This window comes from Phaethon lepturus, unplaced genomic scaffold, assembly GCF_000687285.1.
Source record: "Phaethon lepturus isolate BGI_N335 unplaced genomic scaffold, ASM68728v1 scaffold7222, whole genome shotgun sequence".
Lineage (NCBI taxonomy): Eukaryota > Metazoa > Chordata > Aves > Phaethontiformes > Phaethontidae > Phaethon > Phaethon lepturus.
Genome location: NW_010525505.1, coordinates 18,996 through 25,210, shown reverse-complemented (window position 1 = coordinate 25,210; position 6,215 = coordinate 18,996).

Below are 6,215 nucleotides of genomic sequence, written 5' to 3'. Positions count from 1 at the left end.
CATTAAACATACTATTGTCTGAATACTGCAAAAGAAAAACCACTACACAGACATATCAGCATTATCAACTTCAGTCAGTTTGGAGTAGCAGCTTAATTTTATGTGTTCTGAATAATTCCTTGGAGGAACTTTTTTCACAGACTGTTGCAAGACCACAGAGAAAAGAAAGATTAGCCTTCCAGACTAAAGACCACCTTTGTGAGCACCACTTTTTCTGCCTACACTTTCTACATTCTTTTTCTTAGGTAAGATTTTCTAAAAGAACAAACTTAACATCAGAGGTAGACTATATCAGCTCGAAGAAAGTACTTCTCTAACACAGTTACAAGACTATAAGCTTAGCACGTGGGCTAAGGAAACTGAGCTATTCTGCATATAATAGGTGCAGCTAAACATACTCTCTCTTCTGTAGGCAGGTATTTCAAGTCCACTTCTTTATGGATCTTGTAATTTCTATACATCTTTCTGGTAAACAGAGGACAGAAACTTTATGTACTTCAGGTGAGATCTCACCAATGTCTTCTGCAATAGTAATACTGCTTTCCTTTCAATATTGCAAATATTTTACTTGCGACAAGCTCAGATAATATTTGTCATTTTTATAGCCTCTTCATATTAGTGGTTCACATATTTTATGTGACTGATTAATAGTACCAACTTTATAGTCTTCCTCTATCATTTCCACTCTGTAAGCATCAAAGTCTTGCTATTCATCCTAAACCTCACACTTCCTACTGTTGTATGTCATCCCATCTCTTTTACTCCAATGTTCAGTTCTCCATTTTGCTCTGTCTGACAGTCTGGACCTCTTCTGTGCTACTCCCAATTTAATATCATTGTAACTATTTTAATTTTCATACTAAGAGTTTCCCCTGACATTACCACCTGCACTCTTTTCCTACCCATATTACAATTCTTGCGCTCGTCTATCTTAATAAATAATTTCCTATGGGGATTACTTTGTAGTAAATCTGATGTCCAGATATATTTTAGCTACTACATTTTCTTTGCCTAGAAAACCTATTAATTTAGCCAAGGAAAGTACAGCATTACCCTGGCATGATCTGCCTTTGCTGAACATACCTAGAATTTTATTCACTTCTGATTTATAGAATTAATTATATTTTGATGCATATTTGTTGTAGAATCTTCATGAGGTAAGATTACTATGCCTGTAATTATCCAGATCACATTTCTCCCATCCTTAAATATATGCAACATGTTTGTTTTTCTGCACCAAATGCAGTATGACTTGCAGTCTGGTGGACTCCTTAAAAATACTTGCTACTAGAGTATTTTTCTGTGAGTTCAAATATTAAAACAAAATTTAACCAACATTTTTTGTGGTCATGTGGAAAATAAATTTCAATAATCAGTGGAAAGTTATGAATTACATTTTGCTGGCCTTTTGGTTTGTGATGGGTAATGTTTAACAAAATAAAGAAATAATTCATGAATATTTATAACCCAACTGCTTTGAGTATAGTCTATCAAATTTAAATGAGACAAAGGATTAAAGATACAATTTAAAAGTTTAAAACTAGAAGACCTTATTTTTAACCTTAGGACAGCCCAGCATTTAAATAAGACAAGTTGGAACTAGGAATGAATATGAACTCTGATTTTTATTAATCTCCTTATACTGTTGTACATTGTTCTGAGTCACCAAAATATGCATAGCTTTTGATTAGCCTGACACTTTGTTTTATCATGTTATATTTTAAGAAATATATATCTTGTATCACTTACTAATGGTTTTTGTGGGAGGAGATGAGTAATTAAGGACTTGTGAAATTGGGGCAGCATACATTTTTATAACTGGTAACATAAACTCACAAGGATGGCTGCAGTTCAACAAAGGATTTAGCTTGCACTGTTCTATGAATAAGGACAGGAAATTAGATTAAAACTTTAAAATTAGATTGCCAAGATTTTCAAAAGTGACCATAGGATTTATGTGTCTTGCTTTGGGTCCCCCACTATGAAGGACTTTTCAGAATCCTGATGTTTGACTCCTTTGAAAATATTTCAGCTCTAGAAAGTCTTTTATTTGTCCAACCTAAAAACCTATAATACATTTTTGAGAAGTATTTAGCTAGACTTGAAAAAGACCAAAAAGAACAAGCAGGAGTACTCTTTCAATTCCATTGTTGGTTAGCATATTATATATAACAAATTATGGGTGTATCGGGTCTGGCTGAGATGGAGTTAATTTTCCCCACAGCAGCCCTCATAGTGCCGTGCTTCATATCAGTAACGAGAAAGGTGTTGATGACACACCAGTGTTTTGGCTACCGCTGAGCAGTGCTCCCACAGCATCCAGGCTGTCTCTCCAGCATTCCCCTCTCACCAGTAGGCTGGGGGTGGGCAAGATCTTGGGAGGGGACACAGCCAGGACAACTGACCCAAATTGGCCCAAAGGATATTCCATACCATATGATGTCAGATCAGCAACAAAATCTAAGAGAAAGCCAGGGTGGGGGGGAGGGCATTCATTTTTTTACGATGCTTGTCTTCCAGAGACGACCTTCCAGAGACTACACATACTGAAGCCCTGCTTCCCTGGAAGTGACTGGACATTGCCTGCTGATGGGAAGTAGAGAATATATCTTTTGTTTTCCTTTGCTTCCATGTGCAGTCTTTGCTTTTGTTTTTATTAAACTGCTGTTATCTTGACCTATGTGGTTTTTTCCATCTTATTTTCTCCCTCTCCCTTTGAGGAGGGAAGTGATAGAACAGCTTGATAGGCACCTGGTGTCCAGCCAAGGTCAATCCACCACAATGGGATATAAATTTTCTTTAAAAAGGTGGATTATAGTCACTCAAGTTCTTCTGTAGTATTTTTACTGTAAAGCATTTATTTGTAATACTGATAGGCACAAACTGAGCCTGAACTGTAGTCCCTCCCTCTTCACACTTTTGCAGTTTCATTTAGAAATTTAATGAATGTTTAAGTTTCATTCATTTTCTTTCCTAACTGTTGGTAGAACGCAAGACAATGCCACTTATAGTCTCAGAGAATTTGTCTGGGATTTGTAAATAAACCTATCCTGTTGTTTGGGGCTTAGACACTGAGTTTCAGGCAGAAGGGGGAGGAATGGAGACTTTTTTCCTCTTCTGGTGCTGAAAAAGATGTCTAGTACCTGATAGCAACAGACAATCCGCTCAGTACAGCTGATGCACTAAGGCAGCCTTGTAACTGTAACATACTCATAACTTATGACTATGTTGTGAGAATCACAGGTACTTCCCAAATCGCTTTGAAAGCTCAAACCATATTTTCATTTGGTGTTGGAATAGAACCTGATCACTCTACTCCATCTTATCACCATTTGGTTTCCAACCGAAGAAAACCAAAGTGGGAGAGTGAGGACACTGGTGTGGATAAAGGGGGCAACAGGGAAATTTTCAAAATATGCTTTACCTTGACATCTAGACCATGTTTACTATGATAGATCAAATTTTTAGGAAAGCATGGAAAATGCTCCATACACAATTTTCTCTTGCAGAATGAGAAGGTTGGAAAGATCCTGGGCATGTATCTCTCTTGCTTTTTTAGAGCAGAATGAAGAAAAAACAGAATCACAGAATCACAGAATCATTAAGGTTGGAAAGGACCTTTAAGTCAAGTCCAACCATCAACCCAACACCACCAGGCCCACTACACCATGTCCCGAAGTGCCACATCCACATGTTTTTTGAACACTTCCAGTGATGGTGACTCCACCACCTCCCTGGGCAGCCTGTTCCAATGCTTGACCACTCTCTCCGTAAAGAATTTTTTCCTAATATCTAGTCTAAACCTCCCCTGGTGCAACTTGAGGCCATTTCCTCTCATCCTTTCACAAGAGAATGACACTTTATTCCTCTTTTCTTAAATTCTGAAGTCTCTTTTCACTCAGTACTATTTCATTGGTTTAGTTGTTTATGAAAGAAAAGAGTAAAAAATAGTCTTGAAGATAGAAAATGTCTTAATACATGTTATACCTGAACTTGACCAAAAATTAAACATTTGTTACACAGTAGCAGACTATAGTAAGAACAAGAAAAATAGTTGAACGTAAGGCTCGATTTTTCTTCTACTGCTGTTTGAACTTTTCCTATTGTCTTCAGTACTTCAAAAGTAGATCCTTACAGAACCTCTGTGCAACTTCTAAAATCTTATCTTATGCCTGCATTTGACCATTGTATCGGGAAAACAGCAACATGGACAAAATATTTCATGAAAGAGGAATTTAAAAATTCTTCTCATCAAGAATATTGTCAACTGCATAAAAAAGGAGACTGATCATGCCAGTCTCTCTATTCTCTAGTCCTGCTGAACTTCCTTGAATTACCAGCCTATGTAAGAAGATTTGGGACACCAGAGAAAAAAAATAAATGGACAATTATTGCAGTTGTCATTGGAAATACTTTAGATGAGCTATGAGCCATATGAGTATGGGTTTTGCTGTTCTGGTGGTACAGATGGTAGCCACAAAGAAAATTTGCAGATAAATGTGCAAATCTGTAAGTTTTGTCCAAAAAATATGGATTAATAGAGGGGATGCTACATCTACTTTGAAATTGCCCTTTCAGTTCCAGCCCAACGGTGAAGTCAGTCCTAGGGAAACTGCAAAGAAAGTTTGTGACTAAGAATTAATTGTGGTCTGAATTGTCAATCCTTGTTAGATACCTTCTTCTTCTTTCTCTCTTCTGTTCCTAATAGATAGATATACATATGGCAGTACCAAAATTAAATGTTCAGACAGGACTTGGAATGGCTCTGTGTACCGCGTAAACCCACTCTTCTTGTGATGGTCTGTATACAACTGTATTGATGGCTCTGTACACTGGGTAAGCCCATGCAGCTACTCCTTCTTCCAGTCTTTCCGTGTCTCACAGGCATCAACTTATACATCTTAGTTTTATGTATGAAATTTATGTAGTGTCTGGAGGGTAAAATTAAATGCTTGAACACTATCAACAGCTTTGAAGGTGGCAGGGAAAGAACAGACAAAGCCACATTTACTTTGATTATACTGTCTCACTGCTCAGCTAAAATGAAGGAAATGCAATTCCCAATGCTGTTCAGAGAGAATCTGAATGCATTTGTGGGTATTTTGATGCAAGTAGAAATAAAGACTCTGAGCAAATTCACCATGTGGAGGAGGAACTGCACAACAGCAAATCTTTGTCCTCAGCTATCAAACCTTAAAGCCAATGTTTCTGTGTGTGTATGTATACACCATAACTCATCTAGCAGAATATATATACACTGAATGTTAGGTATATATACAGAAAATTTCAATATGAAAGGTATTCTAAATTCTTCATGTAAAACCTATTTTTTGCTATGTGATTGTCTGTACTGCAGTTCCAGTCTATGAGTCAAATAAGTAAGAAAAATGATGTCTTTAAGTTGCTAAAACAGTTATTACGTAAAATAGGAGATTTTTTTTTCCAAGAACAGTAGGCAACTGTTGTCTTAGACAGTATATTAAGGTCTACATTCTCAAAGGGTTTTCTGGACTCAGGCCCAGAAATTAATAAAGTATTATAATATAAGTTAAAATGGAAGTATTTTTCTGTTACTATAAAAGATAGTATGAAGTATTTTGTTGTGTACCACTTCTCAGAATTGGCCATAAGGACACAAGAATTTGTAATTTTTAGTAACATGCAGTAAAAGAAAATTTTACTGCCTGTGGTTTAGCCTCTCACAGAAAAAAAAAATTGTAAATGGTGCAACTGAATATAATTTAGGTCCAGTACATAAGTACATAAAGATGAAGAAAAAAAAAAAAGACAAATGCAGAACCTATTCTGTTCAATGATGCATTGAATGCCATCAGCTCTTATTGCTGACTCACTTGCCATCGACACCTATGGAAGTCGATCTTTAGTATCTCCCAAGTGCTGGACTCCAACAAGAGATACAGAATTAGCAATCAACAGAGGTAAGAAGAAGAGATATTACTTGACAAAATATTTCTGCCAACATAGTACTTCATTAATTTTTCAAGCGAAAATGAGGGATAGCTTGCTCCCAGTGGAAAGCACAGTGAAGAACATAACACAGAAAATAAAGAAATAGAACATTAAAAAGAGACATGTAGATGCAATAAATGCTTACATATTTGACTGCTCCTTCCCCTGCAGCCTAATCTAGCGCTGATGTTAGCTCCTCACAGGCATGTATGAGTTGAACTTCCAGGAGGTCGAAATCACCAAAA